At 40.7% G+C, this 26153-nt stretch overlaps 1 long non-coding RNA gene across 4 annotated transcripts; it reads right to left on the reverse strand.

Moving 5' to 3' along the window:
• Positions 1 to 558: 558 nt before the first annotated feature.
• LOC125901878 (uncharacterized) lies at positions 559 to 22138 on the reverse strand. 4 transcript variants are annotated; one of them, XR_007451041.1, is made up of 4 exons: positions 21958 to 22138; positions 21191 to 21368; positions 15158 to 15313; positions 559 to 774 (listed from the first exon to the last, which is right to left on the reverse strand). It is a non-coding gene; the product is annotated as an uncharacterized LOC125901878 (long non-coding RNA). The 4 variants fall into 4 exon arrangements; XR_007451042.1 differs by lacking the exon at positions 559 to 774 and adding an exon at positions 14313 to 14784; XR_007451040.1 differs by lacking the exon at positions 559 to 774 and having other exon boundaries at positions 14313 to 15313.
• Between the last annotated feature and the right edge of the window lie 4015 nt (positions 22139 to 26153).

Raw genomic sequence — 26153 nt, forward strand, 5'->3', positions numbered from 1 at the left:
AAGAAGTAGAAAGGGGATGCCAGACACACAAAGGCATTTTAAAATGCTTGTTGCATCAGACTAAGCACAGCAAATTCGCAGAAATGTGTGTCGGTCATGTGGGTTCTAACACACAGCAGAGAGCTTCAGAATAAAAACAATGATGTGATGCCTCCAGATACAGAGCTTGCATGATATAATTAGGCAATATGCTGCATCCACGATCTCATGATGTTATCATACCAAACAATTGATCTTATGATACATTCCCCAGCTTGCTTGTTGGAAACAGAAGCTGCTGTGTTTAAATGCTGCGCTGCAGAGGTCATTTATACTGTAGAGCTCTGCTCTCTGATTGACAGGCCGCTCAATTTTAAAATGTCATCCTAAAACATATTATACACAGTAGAATATAACTTCTATTTTCACCCTGTCGGCAAATTGTGGGCCAGAGAAATATAAATGCCACAATGTATTTGGCTTTTACATGTCAAAACAAGCTGTTTGGAAAACCTTTCTGTGTGTTTGGGACTAGTCACTGGAAAGACTGTCATACACTGTGTCAAACAGTTCCGATATTTTTATTTCTAGCTTATATATATTTTTTTCAGTTGTTGAGTCCAACACACTAATATCAACTGTCTTCTATTTCTAGTGTCATCTGTTGTTCCTGGGTGGCGTGATGGCAGAAGAATGGCAGTTGAGAGCGTGGTTTCAGTCTCCCAGAATGAAAGTACTTCTTTTGAGAGCTGCAATTTTGCAGTGATGTTCAGAAGTCATACACCAAGAAATCCTCTGGAAGAAGTAGACACCACAAAACAGGACATTGGATAAAATAACAAAACTCAGGGTGGCCACTATACATATTCCATTTCCAACTTTTTTTTTTTTTTTTTTTTTTTTTGGTTAAGAAAAAAAAATCCTTCATTGTTTGGATGGTTCTTGCTGAATTTGACAATCTATAGGTGTTTCATCAAAGTCTTTCTTGAGGTTGTCAAATGGCATGTTGGGTAACTAATAAGTTGACGAGGCAGGTTGAGGCTACAACAAAAAAGAAGACTATACATAACTTAGTCATAGGAAAACCTAGATTATAGCCAAGCAAATACACACTGAAGGGTCAAAGAACAAGCTGGCAGAGCAAACAGTCTCTGCCCTTACTGGATGGATGCCTCCATTATGTGCCATTCATTTTATAGACTGATATAAATCCATGGCCTGTGCTTGACATGGATATGTATCTAATGGATGTCTCTGGTGGTAACTGGTTACCTGCCAGTCCAACCACTGCAAGAGTGACAGCAAGTAACACAATTCATTAGCCTTACATTTGACGCTCAGCAACATAACTGCCATGCAGTCTGGCTGGCAGAGAGAACACTCACCAGAGGCACTGTGTCTTAGATAAACCTGAAAGTTACTTTAGATATAAATCTGATGGGTAGCAGATTTCCATGAGAGAAACCGTTGTAGAAGATGACATATATTTCTATATGGCAAATGCTTGGACAGGAAGTCAGACAATTGACCAACAGCTTCTACAAACTAAATTATTACTATTATTATTTTAATTGTACATAGCTGGAAGCAGCTTGTGGCTCAGTGGGTAAACCACCGGTCGTAAACATCCTTTAGTTTGAATCACTCTCTCCTTCATTTCCTGGCATCTCTCTACTCAATGTCTAATTAAGGCATAAAATGCCAAATGATATTATCATTTTAAAAAGGCTGACCGTCCACACTGTAATTTAAAAGTGATCATTCACTATGGAAATAGGACCCAAGATGTACAGTATAAACCATAAAGTGAAGTAATTTTTTATTTTTAGTTTGCAAACGACCTGAATTAGCCATGGTTTCTGAGTGCAGAAGTGGTAAACAAGTACACCAGTTGTTCAGTTTTCTCATGCACTGTCCATACTTGTACTTATGAAAAGTAACACACTAGAATTCGTATCTAACCCATGTCATCATGGTCCAGTAATTTGTATATAATCCATGTAATTGTAACCCAGTATTTCCTATATAACTCATGCAATCATGAGTCAAGAGGCTGCTATCCTGTGACCTATGTGCTGACGGGAGTGAAGGAGGAAGTCAGCAGACATAGTATAATGAGCAACAAAGTCGACGTAAGGAGCTGGTCAGGGTGTTGAACGGGTCAAACATAGAGGACCTTAAGGAGACCAGTGTTTGTGTGCATGAAACCAAAAGTTAACACTGAGTTATTTTTAGTTAGGTGTCAATATAGCAAAGGAAGTCATCAGCACTCACAACTGAGCATATGATACTGCATGGCAGAAGGCAATGGATGCTTCTTGTTTCAGTAACGCTAAGGAAAGCCTAAGGCTGAAATGTGTCCGATGTCTTGTTCTGCCATGCACTGTTAAAGTATCATACTCATTTGTGAATGCTGACAACTTCATCTGCTATTCTTTTTAATTTTGGGTGAGCACATATTACACTCGCAAGAAATTTGAGTTGAGCATCAAGTTCTTTTTTTTAAAGTTATGTGGACATAATGGTCATGTCGTCATGAAATGTCATGTCTCGTCACATCATGTTGACGTGTTACATTTTGTACGTAACATGGCCACGCACAAGCATGATTCTTTTCGTAAACCTAACAGGTAGGGCTGCTAATTTGTGGGGCCTTAATTCATAATATATTATATGAACCATTGTATGAGGGTATGCTGCATTGTGCCACACACTGGTGGTGTTTAATATCAGTTGCTGAATTTGTTTTTCCCAGTGTCTCCTCTCTTCGGCAGACTGAACAATGTCACTGTCAACATTTCGAGAGACAAACTGTGAGGTTGTTTTTTTTTTTAAGTTGCAGACCCGGTTTCATCACAGTCACTTCCTGTAGACAGAAAATATGGGATCTGCAATCATTTCTAACATCACAGGAGAATCACATGAGCACTCATTTGCTGTGAATCTTCTGCATTCTGTCATGCATTCAATGTGTTGTCTGTCAGATAAGAGAAACATAGATGGCAGCATGAGATCTGAAACTATTTTCCTTGTCACCCATTGAGTCACATGAAGCAATTATTAGCTTTATTAAAATTCATAGCTATATTTTTGTGAGTTTTTGTACGCCTTTTAAGTTTTCCCCATCCTGTTTCGGTTCCTTGTATCTTTTTGTATCTTCCTTTGCCTTGTTCCTTATTTTCTTCTTCCTCTACTTACTTATAGTGCCTGTGCTGGTTTATGTTTTACACTTGTGCTGCAACTTTTGCAAAAGCTCCCATTAAAAAACAGATTTAGATCTCAATAGACCGTCTTGGTTTAACATCAAATAAAAGATGTTGATATTGATTTTCCTCATGCAAGTATCAATCATGCAGTTCTCTAGCAATAGAGGAATGTCTTTTGGATATTAATGAGGGTATGATTCACGTTTAGAAAGCTATTTAACAAAAATTTCTGACAGTGTTGAATCTCAAACTCTGACTTGGAGTCCCGATCAGGTCGTTCTAACCTTTAGGTCACAGCTGTCCACAAATCACCTGTCACACAAGCCTTGACAACTGTCCTTCCATCAGATCAGGTCATTTGGCCCTTTGTTTAAAACACATTCAATACTGCAGCCATTTAGTCACCTCATGCACTGAGTCTTTAGTGAAAAATACATAGCTGTTGCCATCTAACCAAGAGGCTATTGCTGATTACAAAATCCATGGAGAAAAGCATTTCTCTCGCCTGCGTCTGAACCTGTATTGATCGAACGAGGGACTATTTGTTTGAAATGATCAAGATGATTACATGACCCCGATCATGCTGCAGTATTGCATTGGGTGTGATTTATGGATAATCTATCATCCTACATGTTTTACAAGATAATATTGGATTTGGGAAGCCCCTCTCATATTGGCAAGAGGAGAAAGGGAGAGGGAGCAGAATGAGCCCACAGTGAAAATTTATGTGTGGTACAATGATTGCATTTTCAAACGGCAGTTTCATCCGGCCTATGGTGATGGCTAAGAAAAAAAAAACTATCCCTGTTCATTTCTCATAACTGCTGGACTCCGAAATACATTATTTTGACCATAAACAAACAAAATGCCCCATAGTGTGCTTTGTTAAATGAGGTGAATTACCATTAGGAAATAGCCTCCTAGACACTAGTATTGAGTGGTATTATGGAGTTAATGTGACAATAGATCATACACGCAGAAGAGCTACACCTGCTCGGGCACATCTACACAATGTTTCTCTTGTTAAGGCATCTCATTAAGCATCTAGCATCTTTTTTTCCCTCCCTGTGGGGTTCCTATATGGCTTCTTTTCCCCACCCTAGCTAATTATCCTGCGACTCGTAGACATCTGGATGATTGTCATTTTATCCCTCAGTGTTTGTGCAAACAAACCAAACAAGATAAAAAGTTTTAATTAGCGAACTTCAGAGGTAATGCTAGGCAGATTTTGTTACCAGGCTAGCTGTCTGACTCTGTTTCCAGCTTGGATGTGTAAAGAGAACTGGATACGGTGTTGGAGGGGGAACTGCCCATTGGTTCGACATCCCATTGTTCCAACCATATTAAACTCATTGTTCCGAAGTCCGTTCCAAAATCATCATGATGCCCTGTGGTTAAGGTCTGGTTAGGTTTAGGCACAAAAACCACGTGGTTAGGGTCAGGAAAAGATCATGGTGTGGGTTAAAATGAAAACAAAGTGACAAACACATAAGCTGTGAGCCTGCTCCGCCTCAAGCCAGTCGCGGCGCACTGCGAGCCATTCAGCACCGTGGACAGTCAGACTAATGGGATGTTGAACCAATGGGCTGTCGAACCAATGACATGGACCCGTTGCAGGTGGAGCCCCATTCATATATGAATGTTGCACAGTAGTAACCTGGAAATCCAGATGCCCCTAGCAAATTCAAATTTGCTTTGCACGAGGATCTGACCCCGACGAGCAGACCCCGTTGAATCGCCATCGGACCAATCAGATCAGTCTATCTGACAGAGGCGGGCTCTGGGTGGGTGTAACACAATGGCGACAGTGCTGCGCCGTAAGAATCTATAAGTAAATAGCCAAGATGGCAGCTGCCGAAGGACCGCGTCCATTCAGTTTAGCTTTGGAAGAAACGCCAAGCCAGCTACACTTATCTTTTTCCTTGAGAGAGGAACAGAAGACTGTCCTAGAAGCCTTCGCTTCCAGGAAGGACGTTTTTGCCGTTTTGCCGACGGGATACGGCAATGGCATAATATATCAGTTACCCCCACTGTTCGGCAAACCAATGGGGCTTAGTGCAATGAATACGTCACCTTGTTTTTTGCTCTGATTGGCTATCGTGCTATCCAATTGCATGCGGCGGCATTTGAGATGCCTCAGTTAGCGCCACCCCTTGGGTAGGAAGGGTGTATCGGTGAGGGCCAGACTCAAAATCTTTCTAGATGTGAGTCTTGATTTCCAGGCTAGCACAGTAGCGCACAAAGGCAAAAAAGTTAAACTGCTATATATAAAACTACCACGATGACCGGCACTGCTTCTGCATTGTGTGGCCCACAGAGCAGGTGCACTAAAGACTTCCGCCGGCCAAAGAACCTACTTCCAGTTTAGCACTCCGCTAACTTGAATAGAAATAAAATTATGTAATGTGAGCATTTGGAATATGGTGGTTGGATCACTCTTGTTGAGAGTACACAGCAGGATGGAGACATACATTTTCTTAAGCAGCACTTAACTATTCTTGACACTTCAGCAGCTTCACAGCAACCACATTTCCTTGTTACACTTCCTTGTTATGGGTCACATGTCTCTTAACTAACCAACGAGAAGCTAGAAGGACACAGACTGAGGTAACTGTGTGTGAGAATTACTGAGGCAGATCCAGCAAATTATTTAACTGTTTTTAACAATTCTGCTGTGAATATTTTAATATGTAAATAATAATTGTGAACATAAATGTGTGAATAGTTATTTGTGCAAGCACTGTAAATGTATTTTTAGCTAAATCACATGAAGTAATGTAACTTGTAGACCTTACACTTAGTTAACTGTGTGGCTCTTCTTGACTTTTCAAAAGCCGTTGGACCTTATAGATTACATGCTGATAGTGAAATGATTCATTTCTAGGGGGTTGTGACGTTCAAAAAAATGTATTCACTGATTTACAGATGTCTCTTTGGCAATAGAAGTCTAAGTGAAGAAGGCTGTTTGGGCCACAGGGCATCATGCCACAGATGTAACTGTATTGTTTGGCCACTACAAATTTAGCTTCAAAGCCCTGCTGCACTTCTTGGAGGCCTGGTTTTCAGTCTTTGTGCTAAGCTAACCAGTTGCTGGCATATTTACAGCATAGACAGGAGAGCGGTATCATCAACTCTCTGCAAAAAAGTGAACATGCATATTTCCTAGAATTTCTAAATTTTTCTTTAAACATGCTTTTATTTCCCACTTTCAACACCACCTGGAACAGAATTGGACTCTTATCCTTTGTAATGCTATAGCCTCTTATAATTGGCCCAGCCATCATAATGTGTGTCCCTGATATCTTGCTTGTATTTTTTTTTTTTTTCATGAAAACATATAAAAGGTTTCTCTTCCCATTATCACCTGACCCCGAGGTTAAACGCTCGTTAAATACATTCTCAACTATATGAACATAGCAGCTTGTCGAAGGTCTTTCAAAACATACTCATAGTGTTGCTATGTGTGTTTGTAAGCCTAGGAATGCAAAAAAAATCTATCTGTACCTCCAAAGCAAATATATTTGTGGAAATGCAATAGAAAAAAGAAAATGCTGGGAATGAAAAAAATGCGTGGAAACATTCAAGAGTTTGCTTCCACAAGGCAGGGCAGGTTGTGCAGGTCGTTCACTGGAAACCAGTTGTTCCATCTGATGTTCTTTAAAGCTCAAAAAGGAAGAGCCACTTCCTCTGGTAAACTCCTGAGTGGTGATGATGACGGACCAATTAGCCTGACTCATTAGCTTTCGGAGAGCATTAGAAAATAAAGCTGTGGCAGGATGGACTTCGCTCTGAGTGTTTTTGCATTATTGATTGAGAATTAATGGCGGAAGCAGCTGTCATTAAAAGGGTAAGGGATGGCTCCAGAAAACCTTAGTAATGGCAATCTGGGCCATTTAAGAGTCAGCTAGACGGCTGTTAACCACTTAAGGGTTGAAGCAGAGCGTGAGGTGGAGAAACAGGAGGTTAGAAAGAGCTGCAAGATGGATTATCTGATAGTGTGGACAAAGATTCTAAATTTTTTTTTTTTCACTGTAATTTCAATTGCTGTCTTTTTTGAGGTTAATTTGCCATGGCAACCGAAAAGCGCATTAAATAGATGCTGTATTTACTTTAGTTATTTTCTGTCTTCACGACATATTTTGAAAGAATAAACCCCAAACCAACAAACGACACAGCTGTCAGAAAGATTGGTCATGTCAAGGACCTGGAAGGAGCAGGAGCATGGTGGGATTATGAAATAATGATGCCCCCACCCCCGCCTAGTAGCCCCCATCCGCAGAGTCAGGAATTATTGCATGATGTTGCTACAGTAAGAAGCACTGGAGCCAAACGTTCCACAGAAAAGTTGAAGTAACACTGGCTTTGGCTTTAAAGGTGATGGTTGTGCATGTAATAAAATGGTATATTTAAATACAGTTTTGAGGTTCTTGCCAGTTTAAATTTCATATTCAAAATAGTCTGCATAATCTTATAGTAAAGATATGATAAATTAATGTGATGTAATGATTTTTACATCTAAATTCATTTTTACATTACTACACAGGCCCAGGAGCCCAAGGTGTCAGGGGCCCTCTGGCCTTTATCTGCAAGTTGTCACTCATATTAATCAGAATATGATGACCACAAAGGGATGCAAAGAAACTACAAAGGGACTCAAAGCAACTACAAAGAGACAGAAAATGACAACCTGGTCTCACTGAATTTGTCAAAATCTGGGGCTTAGTCAGTGACTTCCGGTGTGACATCGACTGAAAGAGCCAACCTTTCACATCGGTATTATACGCAGCAAACTGCCATTTAATGGCGCCCAGCGGCATCAGGGGAAAACAAGGCAGGACAACAAATGTTAATTCGGCAGAAGTCCAAGTAGTGTGGGTGGATGGGTCCAACAACCACGGACTTTCACCCAGGACGCCAGTGTTTGCTTCCCATAAAAAATGTTAAGCCAAACCCTGTTCTTTTTTCCGCAAACTACATGCTTTTGTTGCCTAAACCCAACGACGTGTGTGTGTTGGTTAATTGTAACCACGTGTGGTTGTTGTTGAAGGAAATAAAATGTCAGTTTGCGGTTTTGTACCTAGTAGCGCATTTATTTTGAAAGAGACTGTATGTAAATGTTGAATTTCCTGTGAAAACCGAGTGTAGTTTTTAAAAAATAGACAATCCAAATACAAAGTATGACCTCAAAGAGAGACAAAATGGTTATGAAGAAACACAAAACATCTAAAAAGAGAGAAAAAGATGCTCAAAACTACGGAGACACAAAATAGCAACAACAAAAAGAGGCAAAACCAACACAAAATCTGTGTATCTTGCTCTTTTGTAGGAGAGGCGGTGGGGCCTTTTGCATTTCTGTGCCCAGGGGCCCACTGTCTCATAATCTGACTGAGGTGTTCCTACTTTTACTCAAATAAAGATTTTTAAAGTTTATCAAAGGAACTTGTGACTGAGTCATGTGAGTCTCTGATAATAAAAAATGCATAACTTGACTCAATAATCCATCTGTGGAAAAAGGGTTCATATAATAATGACCATAAAGCCCCATTTTGTAACTCTCTTTTGTATGCAGGTTAGTATCGGCAAGAGTAGAACGAGAGGGTACATTTTTATTTACAAGGCCAAGTTTCTACCGCACGCCTGCTGCACTGACCCACTACTTATCGTACAACTATTCCACATCTCAAATACAGCATTATTTTCTTAAGATCAACATGTACGTACCTTTTTAATAAAATTCATGACCATCAGCTGACCTTGAATCTTTTGTACCTTTATACAAAGACCCAAACGTAAAACCACAGAAAAATGAGAACATTTCCTTTTCAAGCACCATTTTATTCTTAAAACTCAGCATCCAGCGGCCTCCACCTTTGACTACTCTATGAAAAACTGCTATTAGTGGATCAAAGCTGACAGCACAATAACATACTGTATGCTGAGTGTTACCCATTAACCAGCTACGCTCCAACCAGATTTTTCACAGAGCTGTTCAAGTTCCATCGGGCTTAAAACCCAGACATGTTTTTGTCTTAGTGAATAGCTCACTTTGCCACCATACCACCCACACGTTGCTGTAACATTCAATTGCTTAACAAGTTTAAAGGTGACTGTGGGCGGTTAGTTTGCATTACAGGTGTGTGTTTTGTGCATGGCAGCAGCATGCGCAGTGAGGTATAAAGGCTGCACTGAGTCAGTGACCGGCCCCATTGAGAAACAGGAAAAACAAAACATGCAGATACTTGCATAAGAGGAGGGCTCTGCAGACAGAAGTATGCACTGCCCTAAATTTTTAGAGGAGACATTCACCTGTAAGGACACGCTTTTACACACGAGTATGCATGCAATTACATCAACATGGGCATGCACACACATCACAGAAAGAAAATTTGCATGCACACATTCACAAAAAACAGCTTGGCTTTGTGCATACACACAACTAGCCCCGCTGCACACAAGTACATGTTCTTGCACACACATACAAGTTCTGTGTACAGCCTCCTTGATAAACACCATACTGGCTTTTAGGACATCTGCATTGCTGACATTTTCTTGTGCATACCAGCAGCATGGCTGTCATTTACTCCTCCATAATTACACAGCTGGCTGAAGATACGAAGCTGTCATCTTTATTTTTCTTTATAGAATGCCAGCAGGTACCTGAGTAAGACAAATACAAACTCAGGAATGAGGAGGAACCTCAGTGACTATCATAACAAAGTGGGTTACAATGATGTATTTGTCTGCTCAGTAATTTGTCCATCAATTAATCTATTTGTCAGTCCCAAAAACTAGACGTAAAGTAATAGTGTGTGACATTTTAATTTAATCATGTTAATTGAAGCCTGTCATACACTGGGTGTTATGAATGACTTGTCTGGGGTTAGGTTTGTTTTGTTCTCCATCCTTGGCCTTAATGCTTAAAAACAGTTATCAAGTATTATGATTTCTTTTAAACTGCCGGATTGAAACATTGATATTCACAGTACTTTCCTTCAGTATACATACAGTGGGTGGACTCAGAAAGGCTTAAGTCAAACACAGAAGTGCCAAAAACTGCAGTTCTGTGAATGGCCACTTGAGGATGGCTCCAGAAGCCAATTGAAATAAACATGTTTGCAGCCTGGTACAAAAATGGTTTTGGTCTTTGTAGCTTATTTCAACACCTATGACAAGTGTATGGGGTTGACTTTCTTTTTAAAATAACATACCCTTTTACCTGTTATTAAGCCTTAAAGTTACGCATATTTAAGGGCAGGGCTGCTTGAGTGACAGGCTGCGTGACTTCTGTCTGTGAGTCGTATCCACCCCTCACTCCTCCATAGCTCCACCCTCTCTTCTAAATATTATTGATTACTCCAAAAAACAAGATGGTGATGGCTGAGTTGCCAAAATCGAGGCTTCAAAACGGGAGTTCACAAACCAATGGGTTGGGTGATGTCACGGTAGCTATGCCCATTATTCTATACAGCTCATGGGAGAACCTAAACCCTGACCTGACTTGCATCTGATTGGCCAGTGGGGCTGTACTTCATACCTGCTTTCAAGCATCAACTAGCCTCCTGGCAGTCATGGCTGATCCCATATGCTATTCCGGGTAAGTCAACTTTTATCACAGACATATTGTAGCATATGGGGACTTATACTGTACCATGCTCTCACTGACCCAAACAAGATAATTAAATTGGCCAATACTATAACCAAGAAATGCTCCTACCTTAAAATAATGCTGCACTGTAAAAGTAGGATAACGGTTCACGTTCTTTGAAGTAATAAGGGATATTTGGCTCCATTGCTGAACAATCAAGAAATCAAGAAAAAATCCCCACTTAAACAAACTCCAATAACACGAAATGCAATGAGGAAGGGTCAATATTAGGGCATTTCTGTTACCAGTTTTAGCATGCCAAGTTGTTCCAAGATAGACCATCTCCGGATTCAATCTGAAGCATGCCTAACTGCCTCAAAGAGTGTTGTGTGACATCGGATGGGCATCATTCAGTGATGATTCAGCGACATGTTTGATTAACCTCCACTGCTATTATCAGGCATAGCAGATGAAGTATCAACTGCGTCATCTTGTTTCTGATTTTCAGCCAGAAAGCCATTCGGTATGTTGTTCCTGAGTGGGTTCTTGTGACCATCCATTGATCTAACGTGAAGATCAAAGATGATGGAGTTAGCAGTTAGGGCCTGACACCCTTGGAATGACTTGTCTACGGGGGTTAGGCTAATATGTCTAACTCATTCTCAACATTCAAAAATATCTTTGTAGATTTTCATAAATTAAATGGCTCATAGGGTTTTTTTCTTTGGAACTTTTGGCCACGCTGAGTCAAACCATGCCCGTGTTGATTTGCATTTCCATTACCAATTTAAATACGCTGAGTTCTGCTGAGTCACACCCAAGATGGACCACCTCAGGAGTTGGGTCATGCGCTCCCAACCACCTCCCGTGTTGTCATTCACTCAATTCAACAAGCACCTCATCAGTTGCAGTTACAAGCAGGTAGCCCTGTTGTATGAAGATGCAAATCCCTGCCTCGCTGGGCTGAGTTGACAAAGTCAAGCTGAGGCAGGCCAAGCCAGCACGTGTGTATGAAAAGGGGCTATGTGTCTCCCTGTTGTCATCCTTACTAAATATACTGTATATGGACACAGCAGCAGGGCGGACAGCAGACATGCATGTGGTTCTGTTTATACTTAAATACTAGCTTTCAGTACTTGTCAGTTTTCAAAACTCTGTCCTAAGGCACCAGAGACAAAGCAACTAAGAAACAAAGCCAGTGCAGATCAACACTCCATCATTTGTATTCTTTCTGTAAAATGTCTTCATGGCTCTTAGTGCCTTGTCGAATGTTTGTTTGGCTTTGATTAATTTGACCTCCACTCACACACCCAACATCAATTCTCAGATATTCTAAGTACTTCGGGTCTACAATCGATTTTTGGGCTACAAATAATGACGTGCATCATTCAGAGCCTACATCCATCCATGACACATGACGAGTTCCTCGTTTGCACACCTACACCCTGACACATTGTAAGGAGTAATGCAGCAGTATGTGATCGCTCCATGACTTGAGTAATTGCTGATGAGTAACGTCCTCACTTCTCACTCCCACACCCGTCACACGCAAAAACACACACCACATCATCCTTCTTTTGCTCTTTTCACGTCCGCTCTACTACTTCACCTCCCTTGTCCTCTAATTTACCACCAGACCCCTCCGTCCCTCCCCCGTTCCCCCCTCCATTCCTCACTCATTCCTAATCTCTCAACAACCCCTTCCCACCCCGACCCCCATTCCCCAACCAGCGGGTGCGCCCTCCAATCAATTAGTTCATGTTCTGTAATGACAGCAGCTGTGGCCTGGTGGGGCTCCTTCGTGTAAGAGTGTTTTACTGCGAAAAATCTCCGGATGGGTTGCCTCCCATTTATTCGCCCTGGGGAGGGTTAGATGGAAGCCTGCATATGTTCATCCGTCTCTGTGCTTTTATTTTTACAGCATCTGGTCTGTGTCAGAGCCGGCTGGCCACACAAGCCAGATCAGTTTGAGAGGGAGTAGCAGAAATGGTGAACTATTTTGGATTTTTATTTTAACTTCAAAAAGTTCTGATACAACTCAATCCATTTAGAGGAATAAAAAGTCAATAAGGATGTGTAACATGATACAGCGTGATGAATTCCAGCAGCTGAACACAATGATGGTTTGACTAAAACAGTACAAAATAAAAACTAAAACAAAAATCAATTCTCTGCCAAAATCTCTGCAGTGCAGCTCACTGGGACTGAGAACTTTATCTCACAATGCTGCAGCAAAAATCTCTGATATGAAATGTCTTATGAGTAAAACCAATCATAGTCAGTTGTACAGGAGAACCAGGTGCTGAAATCATCATACTCCTGTCACTGCTGGTAGCTTACGAAAACTCTGTCCAATGTTGCTTGTAAATTCACGACAGCACCATGAAGCCTAAACAAACCAAATACATAAAAACAAGTTATAGTTCTCCACTAAGTTCTCTGAGGAGCCCTAATGGTTATTGTCTGAGGTCGGTGGAGATGATGAAGTGGACCGATTATTGATTGGTGAGTCCAGGTTTTCTGGATAAAGGACCAGTGTTGAGGCGGCATTTTCTGATTTGCTCTTCAGAGCCCATTTGTCTCTTCCAGTGCATTGAAAAAATTCCCCCAGCAGTGACCCTACTTGAACCTGAATTTGATTCGGGCTCTCAGGGGAAGGGATACTTTACCCTGCTGCAGACCCTCCTTGTGATTTAGGAAGCTAAGATGATTGCATTTTTTTTTACATTATATCCCATTTGCTGGCGCCTTTTGGATGATGTGTAGCACTTCTGTGGAGCAAACAGGTTTTTTTTTTTCTTTTATTCATTTTAATTTGTATGCCTCCACACCAGTGATAAACAAGCAGGGTGGAGGGCATGCACATCCAAAAGACTTAAGCAGGTGCTGGATCAATAATCAAACTAAAGCAAGAACCAGAAAGGAGATCCACACACTGTATTAACAGCTCCCAGTAAATTTAATTGTGCAACATATGATGTAATGTTTCTTTGTCAGGCATTTTGAAATCCTGTTTCAAAATGTCTGTCGAACTGAATCTGATTTCAAAATGCCTGACGAAGATCTCTGGTAGATTGAAACACCCATCTATCCATCTGTCTGTCTCATTCTCATAATGTGATATCTCAAGAATGGAATTCTTTTCAAATTTGGCACAAACATCCACTTAGACTCAAGAATGAACTGATTAGAATTTGGTGGTCGAAGGTCAAGGTCACTGTGACCTTGTGTCCAACTCCTCTCATGAACGTGACATCTAGAAAAGACCTTTAGGGAATTTCCGCAAATTTGGCACAAACATCCACTAGGGCTCATGAACGAGCTAATTAGGTTTTAGTGATCGAAGTTCAAAGGTCAAGGTCAAGGTCACTGTGACCTCACAAAAACATGTATTTGGCTATAAATCAAAGATTCACACAAATGTCTAATATGATAAAAACATGACATTTATATCCAAAAGGTCAAAGGTCAGCTTCATTGTGACATCTTAATGTTCTGCTAAAACATTATTCAATGTCATAGTAGCTTCTTTGCAGCAAAATTCATGTTTGAAGCATTTTCATTGACAATGACATAGACATTAACTGCAACTAGACTGGTTTGCAGAGGCATACAACCACAAGGCAGTAATTCTAGTTTGACTTTAATTCATTTTATTTTCTCTTTTGACATGTATTGTAATTCTGAATAGCTACGTATTTCTGCCACACATTTGCCTTGAAATGTGCTCCATGTGCTCATTTCCAGGATTGTGATTTGTTTCAACTGCGTCAATTCTTTTCACCTGACCAAACCTACCTGTCTGAAGGAAGTTGGACTGTGACTATTATTAGATCTGCAGATTCTAAAGGAATATAATGCATTATCTTTGGTACCTATCTGTGAGTAGAAACAGTCCCCCTGAGTGTTCTCAGCTTTCCTACTTCAGGAGCTAAAACACATCTGAACTCTGGTCACAGCACCAAAACATTCTCCCATTTTCACCGTCTTCAGCTCCTCTCTGTCATTCTGCCTCTGTGGAGATAGGTTGATCCATCATGCACACACACTCTCTATCTCAAACACACACACACACACACACACACACACTTATACAATACATTCACAGATATATACAGCTATAAACACACACACACACACACACGCAGGCAGACTCGCCCACAAGAATGTCATTCCAGGGATAGCTTGATCCATCACAGATGCGCCTACACATACAGACATGCTCACACATGGTGCACACACTGTGTACACATACGCATTTGTCCACACATACTTGCCCACATGTATGTCATTCCGGCAGCTTTATCCATCACTCACACCCTTACCTAGTTACTTTCAGACACACACACACACACACACACATACGCACAGGTACCGTGGATATTACCGAGTAATTGGGCAGTATGTCAGCAGGAGGTTATGAGTCCTGAATGATTGTCACAAGTGTCGCGGAGCCAAAGAGATCCATCCTCAGCCTGAATCTGCTCATCAACTGCCCTGATAGCACACTTCAGCCTGATCAACCCACTGGAATCTTGGGGCACTATACATAGAGAGAGAGAGAGAGGGGGAGAGAGGGAGAGAGAGAGAGAGAGAGAGAGAGAGAGAGAGAGAGAGAGAGAGAGAGAGAGAGAAACGTTAATGTAGTAACATTCAGATTCAATTTAGCATCAAGAAGGAAGTCTACATGTCTAACATTTTGATCCTGACCCAAAATTTAACAATGGAAACTACCTGAAAGTCACAGGCATAAATTACTTTTTTCCTTCAACAACATCGATCTGATCTCAAAGGCAATTTAAGACCCAGTTTAAAGTAGACTTGGGGATAACAATACCTGATCCTGTATGCTGTTGACCTGAATAGACCTAAATTAGGAGACAACAACAGCAGTGTGACTACCTGCAGCAATAGACAAGGACCCTACCTAAACCTATTTAGACTAAAAGACTTTGGACTCAGCCTGAATCACCTTGTACTTGGAACCAAGTGGTTCCCAGAGGAACCCAAAGCCTCTAGCATCAACATATATTCTCTGTAACTAATATCCCTTGTCCATTGAGTAATTACGTCTAAGACCAAGAGGAGTGTCAGGCTGTTTTTAGTTCCTCCAAATTCTCATCTCTTCATTTCAAGCTCTGAGGCATCCAAAGGGAGAATTTGCCGTGGAGCAGACAGAGGGAGGAAGTCGCATGGCCTGCTGCCTCCCGAAGGCTTGATTCTCCTCACTTACTCTGTTCCCATGAGGCCGCTCACCCACTCTTTAAAGGCTCCCACACACATACAAAACCCACCTATTTCATTTTTCATTTTCAGCAAATTTCTGTGGCTTTGCAGCAATATTGATATAAAAAGACTGCGGGCTCCTGAGCTCGGGCTGGGATGGAAGGCACCCAGCCGTAGTGCACCGGAGAGCTCAGCGTTCAAGATCTAAAAAAAAAAATATATATATATATTACAAGGTCCTTTTACAATGCCAATACAGCAGAGAGGTGACACAGTGGCAGACGTGCTGTTTAAATGTCTGTTCATGCGTTGCGACCGTGTGTGTGAGAGAATTCAGCCTGGCGGTTTTGACTTCATGTAGAGTTGTTTTGATTGGCTGTCTAAACTGACGCCCCCGCCGTGGTCAATCACAATTTGTTTATGTAATTTGCAAGAATATGGTGTTTTGAAGGAGGGCACCCACTGAGAATACTGATGTGGAGCCAGTGGTTTATCCAGCACTTTAGTGCAGCATGTAGCCTGCATGAGCGGCTGGTCTATATGGCACTGGAAATTATTATGATGCAAGATGTGCTAAAACTACAGTACCTGTCATTTCTGCTTGATAGCATGCAGTGAAAAGAGAAGTTAGGAAAGGATGTTACATGAATGTGGTAAAGAAAAAATGCACAGATTTTAGTGCTTTATCATCTTCATAACTTTTTAGAATACAGAATTACAAAAATGATTACCGCTTTCTGATTTACCACATCAATTCATTTGCACACCCTCATAAAAGAGATGCTGCCCAAACCTTGGTGACATGACTAGTGGTCTTTGTCACCAACTGTTCACAGTTTACTTAGTGTATTTCGCTTCAGTCACAAGTGGCTGCAAAACATGTCAACAGCAGTATACAAACATGTAACCAACAACCAATCAACCTTGTCTCTGTTCAGTCGAAGGTCAGCTTTGGGGCAGCGGTAACTCAAGACGTAGAGCTGGTTGTCCATTATTGACAGGGTTGGTGATTCGGTCTGTGGATTTTCCCGTCCACTTGTTTAAGTGTCCTTGAGCAAGACACTGAACAGTTGTTCCCAATGTTTAAAAAATTTCAACAAACAACCAATAGTGACGTCTTCTGTAGTCTCACTCACCAGACCTTTCTCAAGAAAAGAAAGGTCTGGCTGGGCCGACTCTCACTTTGAGATTGGAGAAAAAAACGCCCCGGCTGCTTGTACTTCTTTCAACCAATCACAATCGTTCTGGGCGGTGCCACAGCAACAGTGCGCTTGCAAAAATATTGCCGGGGGGAAACAGGTTTTGGTGTAACACGCCCACAAAAATATCACCTACAGGACGCGAACCATGGCAGAAAAATGGCTACACCCCCGCAAGATCAAACACCGCAAAAGTTAGTAAAGGACGTGTTGAAAACGGTTGAAAACTGCTACACAACCGGAGGTGGTAGGGCGGGACTTCAGCGGGTGGCTCGTTCCGCCAAATGAGAGGCTGATCTCTGCAGCAAACTTCCGCCCACTCAGACTACGTCTTCTGAGACTTAAAGCAGTGGTGTCGTGGTAGTTGTAGAGATGGTTGCACTTCTAGATAGATGGGTAGGTTACTGAGGAGGAAGTGGATGGACTCTCCTATTTATTCCATTGCTTACTTTAAATGGATATGAAAATAGGTGGGTATACCCCGTATATACCTGTGTATACCCTACATTACGCCACTGATTTTACGTAATGCACATAAGTAACATTACATTTATGTACTTAATGTTACGTAACGTCACATTATGTTAAGTATATATCATCGTCATTTTACGTAGAGGGGAGGAACAAACAACGTACATGGTCGTATGAGTTGGAGGCATTTTTCTCATGTGGATTGGCTATGAAAGCACTGCAGATAGGAGACAATCTTATACATTTAACTTGTGAAAATCCCAAAATGTTGATAACGGGTTAGATATAAAAGTGTCATTCTCTCAATCAAGTCATTTAAAAGACATCGGACCCCAATTGCGAAAGCTCGGTCATCTTTGGTCTGTAGTCTAGATCGCGTCATGGAACCCACTTCAGGAGCAGCATACTGAATGGCCCTACATTGACGCAAGGCAGCAAATTCCAGAAGAATTAAACACTGAGGAATACTAACACTGCCTACTGTTTCTGTCTGTCATTAAAATCCAGCACTTAAACAGCAGAAGGAATGTGAGATTGTACCTCAGACAGTTAAACACCTTGTTTGTGGGCTGTAAAATCTAATTCCAGGTCGGCCTCATGCCAGTACTTCACACTTGTGGTTTTCTGCAGTCAACAGACTCAATGCCAAATTCCCACAGTTGGAGTTCAGCAGTGCCTTGATCAAAACAGATTAACCTTTAATGCAGATAATATAAGAATACGGTGCCATATATCCGCCATATGAAGCGAGTAAGAAATTATGAGCATATTAGTTTTATGGGAGCATATTAGTGGAAGTTCATAACACCAGTTTGCATTGCTAATCAGATGAAATGGTTGCTTTTGGTTATGCAGATAGCCTGTTTTAGCGCATGGACAAAGCTACATAATTCTCTCCACAGTATTTAAAATATATAATATTCAATTATTTTTTTGACTTTGAAGTCGGTCTGATCTGATTATGATTATGTTCCCTTTATGGTTTGTAGTTTGAATAAGTTCATTACATCAGACTGCTTTGCTGATAAGATGAAACAAATCAGATCTTTAATTTCTCAAATCAAGATAGCTCCCTGCATCAGATATGTTGAGCTAAAGTTGCTCTCTTTGCTAAGAAGATATTTTGAATATGTTAGTCTACAGAGAGTGCATTAAGATAATAAAATTCCCTCTGTCATTTTGAATTGACAAATAAATGGGATTTCTGCTCAGGTAGAAGACATAGGACAAAGTCCAGCAGCTGTGACCGTGATCGTTCTTTACAGACAAAAAAAGTATTTCTGTGTTCCATCTTCCATCCTCACCACTTCAACATTGCCAGGACCAATAAAAGCCATCGCTGTGATGACCTCCTCTTGTTATTTCTGAAGTATATTGTTCCATTTCCTCTGTGGCCCGAGCCAGCAGGAGGAATGTCCTATTTCCTCCCCCAGTGGGGGGGGTAGTGCAGTTGGGGGGCGGGGTCCACTGCTCACAAAGTGAACCATGGGGGTCGAAAGTGATTACACTGAGAAAAATTATAGATTATATTTTACTGTAAATTATTATTCTGATGGGAATGCCATTACAGTTATATATATTATATATAGACATAAACATCATACACAGAAATATGTGGTTTGACCTTCACTAGTAGACTTTATAGACGCAAAACCTTTTGGATATGTTGAGAGAAAATCTGGGTAAAAAGATAAAACTATTCTGATCTCAAGGTTTATGTTATCTGGTGGCCTAATTCCAGATTTTTGACCAGAAATCTGGCATATTCAAAATCTCCTGGTCCACATGTATGGTGAAAACACTCGCTCTGTGTCCTAACTGAATGTGATGCAAGCGAATGTCAGCAACAAAATCAGTTTGACTGCGTTGTCCTACTGGCTATGAGAAACAATTTTTAGCAAAACTTTTATTGGACGTCCCGGACAAGGAACGGCTGAATAGTGAAGATGTAGTGAGGCATTGTCTTTGAAATAAAAAACCTAAATAGGGTGGCACCTGGCTGGAGGGAGGGCGCCAGGGAGCTGAGAGTTTAGTACCCTTTTCAAGGTAAATGACCATCAGTAATAATCTGCCTGCTGGTGGCTGTATAGTACGTCATTTCCAGCAAATATCCCAATACAAAATGTTTGTTTTCTGTTTAAAATGTACAGACACAGGAACATAGCAAGTACTCACCCATGATTTTAGTGGTTACATCTCTCTTCTGATTTTGAGCGTACAGCTGATGGATATGTGGTTTGTTTTACATCATGTAACAGTACTATCAAGTGTTTTTAAGCTGAATAAACAAAGATAATATTGGACTGGAACTTTTCCAGGACACATGGACCAAAACAAATTTCTCCTAACAGAAACCCTGTCGGATTTTTTTAAACTGGTCCTGGTGAACTGAGAATGATGAGCATTATTTACACCAGAGGATACCAAAAAGGGATGAGAAAGAGGAAAAAAGACCTAAGTGGCCTCTTACATCTGTTAAGGAGACTATTTGTATCTCACTCTTTAGCTTTGATCCATCACTTCCTGCAGATGGTGAAGATTTCTTGCCCTTGTCCATATCTAATGCCAGAATTTGATTTGAGCACATGAGGAAAATCATCCTAGTTCTTCAGAATGGGAGGAGCTGGAGCTCATCTTCACAAAAGATTGGCATACTGCTGCTTGCAAAGTGCACTTTTAAGAAAACAAGCTTTGAGAGCTCAGTGGCCGACTGAGGGATTTCTTCTGATGGACATTTTTTTTTTCTTAGTTTGTGCAAGGGAATGAAAGCCATGAGGGGGCGTGGGTGAAAACTGTGCACACATTCTGCAGGCTCTGTCACTTGGGACCCGGGCTCATCTCATCACAGCTGTTCCACGCCCACATACAGACACAGAGCAAGGAATATTAAGTATTCAAGCCAGCTACAGTACAAGCAAACTTTGGCAAACTTGTCAGCCATGTGTTGCTGCGACGGGGAGGAGCATCTGCGTCTGAGAGTATTTCATAATTTTACTCTCAAGGTTTGTATAATGTTCGATAGAAATACTGGATGTCTGTTTGACATTGTAAACCTACTGTAATACTTTGTAACCCACTTCTGATAGGGTACACAGAGTAGTTAAACAGTTAGGACCAGTGTCTAGATTCGTAGGAGGGATTTAAAGAGAGAATGACAGACACAATAAGTAGCTGGAGCCAGATGATGTATTAAATGTTAAGTTATATTAAAGGCACTTTGGAAAAAGAGCAAAATAAAATATTTGTTTAAACCAACACTCTAGCTTCACTCAACCAGCTGAGACTCTTAAGTGCATTCAGTGCAACAAATCAACGATATTTCACCCTTTTGAACAGGTAAGGCAAATCACATAACAGATCACTTTAAATAACAGAAAATGTCCCTTTAATTGAAAAAGAGTTCAATGATCCTTTGTTCCGTCCCTTTAAGTTCAGTTCAGCTAGCATCAGTCAGACAATCAATTTCAGTCAAGTGCTTTTTAAATCAGTCAAGTCAGGTAGTGAGGTGTGACCTTTAGTCCTACCACAGAGGTGAAAGGGGAAAAGACAGGAAGGTGGGTTTCCTCCTTGGGGCAAGAGTGATGTCACTCCAGCTCCTCGGATGCTCAGTTTCACAGTTGGCTCGCCATCTCCTTCATCAAGGAGAATCTGAATCCACATTCAAATCTAGGGGTTTTCTCCAGGGAATCTCCAAAACCTAGCCTGTGCAGAAACACTACGTCACACAATAGTGATTAACTTCATGAATTACTGTTCAGCACTTCATCCCTTTTAACATAACTAGTCTCAGTAGCTTTTTAACCATGAATTATGATTATTTAACATTTTACACATCAAATTATGATTATTTGACATTTCATCCATGAAATAGACATGTATGTATCTTTTTTTAAATCATGGGCTGAATGACAGCACATCAGCATTGATGTCACACATCACACTGTACTTTTTCTTAACCATACCGCATATTATTAGCACTGGTGGTGCATAACAGGACAGCCATACTGCAAGTGTACCCAGTATAACATAAAAAGAATACAAAGAATAATTAATCCACCATCAACAGAAAATAATTGACTTATTACTCATACTGTATATTTTTCTATCAGGTTATCAATGCAAAAATGATGCTGCTTTAACACTCTTCATATCAGCAGTGTACAGAAAGTTAAGTTTCACATATTAGCAAGGCAACAAACTCTCTGCAGGACCGCATGACGACACATTGAACTTGGCACGCAGACCTGCTACCATTGTTAGCTGCAGTTAGCCACAGCTCGGCTCAACTCACCAAGACGCTGCCAACAGTTGTTAAAACTCCTGGCGCACACGTCCGTAGATCCGGTAGGTCACCTCACACCCAGACTTCTGCTTAAATTTATACAAACCACTAGTTTTAGTTTTGCTAGTTATCAACTCATTTAGTAATATGTCTGCTTCAGCTGCTAGTGCCGTCTCCGTGCTTCTGGCTGACGGCCTGCTACGTGAAGAGGGTGGGACTTGACTCTCCTCTCCAATCAGAAGTCTGTATTTGCTGACTGAACCAATAAGAATCAAGTATAGGTAGGATACCTGTGATTGACACCTTGATTAGCAAACAGAAAATAAAATGTACTGGAATGAAATAAATAATACATAAAACAACACTGGGAGTAAAATAACTTTACAGAAGTCAGTTTTCTACTGGGTTACAACTTCAGACATTGCTTTCTACACCACAGTAGCTGTATGTTGTGATACAGCAGTGGAATAAGTTTTGTAATCAATTCTGGTTTTTGATCTTGATTAACTTCCACTTCCTTGGTTCAATACTAAAAAAACAAAGAGATCTTTAAAGAAAAACCCACAACATGTAAATAGAACAAGAAAAGGCACCAAATATGAACAACAGTGAAATAAGAGTACATATTTCCAAATTAAACATGCTGTTTGAGTTAAAGTGAAAATATATTGATATTGATATGAAACAACTGCAAAATAATTTGAAAAAATGTCTGAAGGAAAGCACTGAAAAGAAAAAAAAGTTTAAAAACTCCCATTTAACAATAAATAAAATAAAATTATAACCATATTTTGTGAGGAAGAGTCTGTTTTTTTTCTTTTTCTCTGTACACACAACATCTATTGCTCATCTACTGTCTGACCTTGGGCAAAATATGAGACAATGGGCCACTGGGCACAGATATGCAGAAGGCTCCACCATCAAGACACACACACTTTATAACTGTTAAGTATCTTTTTGTTGTTGTTTTACCTCTTTTTGTAGTCTGTCATGTTATGTATCTTTGTAGTCATTTTGAGTCTCTCCATAGTTGCTTTGCACATCTGTAATCATTTTGTGTCTCTTTGTGGTGATTCTGAGTCTCTTTGTAGAAATGTTGGTATCTTCGTGATAATTTTGTGTCTCTTTGTGGTCATTCTGTGTCTCTTTGTAGTCATCTGTGTCTCTTTGTAGTAATTCTGTGTCTCTTTGTGGTCATTCTGTGTCTCTGTGTAGTCATTCTGTATCTCTCTGTAGTAATTCTGTGTCTCTTTGTAGTAATTCTGTGTCTCTTTGTGGTCATTCTGTGTCTCTTTGTAGTAATTCTGTGTCTCTTTGTAGTAATTATGTGTCTCTTTGTGGTCATTCTGTGTCTCTTTGTAGTAATTCTGTGTCTCTTTGTAGTCATTCTGTGTCTCTGTGTAGTAATTCTGTGTCTCTTTGTAGTCATTCTGTGTCTCTTTGTGGTCATTCTGTGTCTCTTTGTAGTAATTCTGTGTCTCTTTATGGTCATTCTGTGTCTCTTTGTAGTCATTATGTGTGTCTTTGTAGTAATTCTGTGTCTCTTTGTGGTCATTCTGTGTTTCTTTGTAGTAATTATGTGTCTCTTTGTGGTCATTCTGTGTCTCTCTGTAGTAATTCTGTGTCTCTTTGTAGTAATTCTGTGTCTCTTTGTGGTCATTCTGTGTCTCTGTGTAGTCATCCTGTGTCTCTCTGTAGTAATTCTGTGTCTCTTTGTGGTCATTCTGTGTCTCTGTGTAGTCATTCTGTGTCTCTCTGTAGTAATTCTGTGTCTCTTTGTGGTCATTCTGTGTCTCTTTGTAGTCATTCTGTGTCTCTTTGTGGTCATTATGTGTCTCTTTGTGGTCATTCTGTGTCTCTTTGTAGTCATTATGTGTCTCTTTGTGGTCATTATGTGTCTCTTTGTAGTCATTCTGTGTGTCTTTGTGGTCATTCTGTGTCTCTTTGTAGTCATTATGTGTCTCTTTGTAGTCATTCTGTGTCTCTTTACCACTGTTCTGCATCTCTTTGTAGCTGTTTCATGTCTCTTCATGGTCATATTGAGTGTCTTCCTGGTTGCTACATATCTTTTGAGGGGGCATTTCATAGGTGAAGGACGGGGGGGCCCTGACACTTTGGACCCCGGTGTCTGTGCCTGGTAGACCTGTTCAGTATTCCATCCATGTCTCTGTCCAACCTGGAAGAGGGATCCTCAACTGCTCATCCAGAAGTTTCTTGAATTTTTTTCCCTTTAAAGTTGTTTTTGGGAGGGTTGTTCCTTATCTGAATTAAGGGTAAAGGAACAGAGGGTGGTGTACGTTGTACAGATTATAAAGCCCTTCAAGGCAAATTTGTGATTCATGCTACTGGGCTATAAAAGGAATTAACTGAGTTGATTTTAAGTTTCTTATGCTGGTGGCTGACATATTCCAGCCAGAACAAGCTCTATGGAAAAACATTTTCATCTTACAATGGCACACGGCACAAGCTGATGTAAACACAGCTTTACCGTAAGAATAGAGAAAGGTTAAAGCTGAGGCTCCCTGACAACTAATGCTGAAATCCTCCCGTCACTCCGTCATGTTGATGGATGACAGAGAAGCACCGAGTTTAGAAACCAGTGTCAGGTGGTACAGAATTGCCTGTCCTGCATGTGGAGACCTCACAATAACTGTCAAAACCACAATACCTACACTTGATTTGTGATTTAGTCAAATTGTACAGCTGGCTAAGTGGGCAACTAATTTTCATTTTATCTTCAGAGCCACTTTGCACAGGCTCTCCATATTCAGCCCAAAGTACTGAGTCAGTAAGTACAACCAATCAGCTGGCATTGTGCTCCCCGTGCGCCTCCCTGGCCCACCAGCTGCCTCATTTGTGGGAGCAACTGAGGTCTGTGGGAGCTTAAATATGAGTCCCTGTACTGTTGCCATTAGACTGGCATGCCTCTCCATAGATAGCAGTCTGCTGCTTAATGCTGCTGTTGTGGAAAAGACATGTAACTGCAAATATGGAGGATTTTTTTCCTTCCTTTTTCTTCCCGTTTTAGAAATTCAGCTGGCACTTTTTTATTCCAAAGTGGCTTACAAGGATTACCTCAAGGGCTGACGTCGACCATGTTGTGGTCTCAGACCCAGCAAGCATTTTACAGACAGCAACTATAGTACAGGAGACATCCAAATTCACCCTCAACCAAATACCATGTAATTATTTTATAAAAAAAAAAAAACATAAATAAATAATAATTGAGATCCTAATTGCATACCATCATGCAGGCACTTGGGATAAAAAACAACATTTTGTGCTATTTCAACCCTTTCTCTGTTTTGCAACCAATTTGTACTGTTGGATATGTTTTGCAGAGAACCTAACTATGCCACAATTACTGGCAATGTTTTGGTCCAATGTGGGAAGTAGTGTGGTGTTCTTAAAAAGCAGTGAAAAGTCAAAGATATGAACAAAACACAATTTTGAGCACAAGATGGGGGTCATGCCTCATCTTGTGCTTCAAATCAATGTTGACATTTTCAGTATTCAACCAAGACTAAAACCTTTCACCTAATCCAAGTGCACTGAGTCACCTAAAGCCCATGGCATGAGACATAGCAGTTTGTATGATGATGTATAGTGTCATCCAACCATGTCTAAGGTTAGAGTGTTTAAACCTGTTCAGAGTGGTCACACTTGAAGACGGGATGAAACACCCACCATCAGAGAGAGGGGGAAAACACAATCAACCAACAAATGGGGATAAAGCATATTTTCAGACAGTCTCTTGTCCAAGATATTTTAGGTGCTGAAAGAAGCAGATGTGTAAATATCAAGAAAGACAGCTTGACAAAGAAAATTTAAAGTTCTGATTACTTTCTTGCCTCCTCACAGCTGTTGCTGCATGTAGGTGTGCAGCACAGCCACTAAAGGCACGCACAGCATGCGCAGTGCATAGGGCACCAGTGCTGGAGGGGGCACTGAAACAGCCTAATATGATCATCATCAATCATAATTATATAGATATTGCATTAACTCTTCCAGTTAAGGCCCTCTCAAACACAATACAGTTTGAGCTGCACTGCCCCTGGTTCAGTGAAAAACAGCGAAGCTGCAGCACAAGTTAACCAAGCACTGCGCTCGCGCTACAGGGTTAGTTTTACAGTGAAGCTATTAATGCAGTCAGTTGCCTCTGCTGAGCGAAGTTTTTTCAAAAATCAAGCTAAAAACATACAAAA

The sequence above is a fragment of the Epinephelus fuscoguttatus genome, linkage group LG15 (genome assembly GCF_011397635.1).
Source record: "Epinephelus fuscoguttatus linkage group LG15, E.fuscoguttatus.final_Chr_v1".
NCBI classification, from domain to species: Eukaryota; Metazoa; Chordata; class Actinopteri; order Perciformes; family Serranidae; genus Epinephelus; species Epinephelus fuscoguttatus.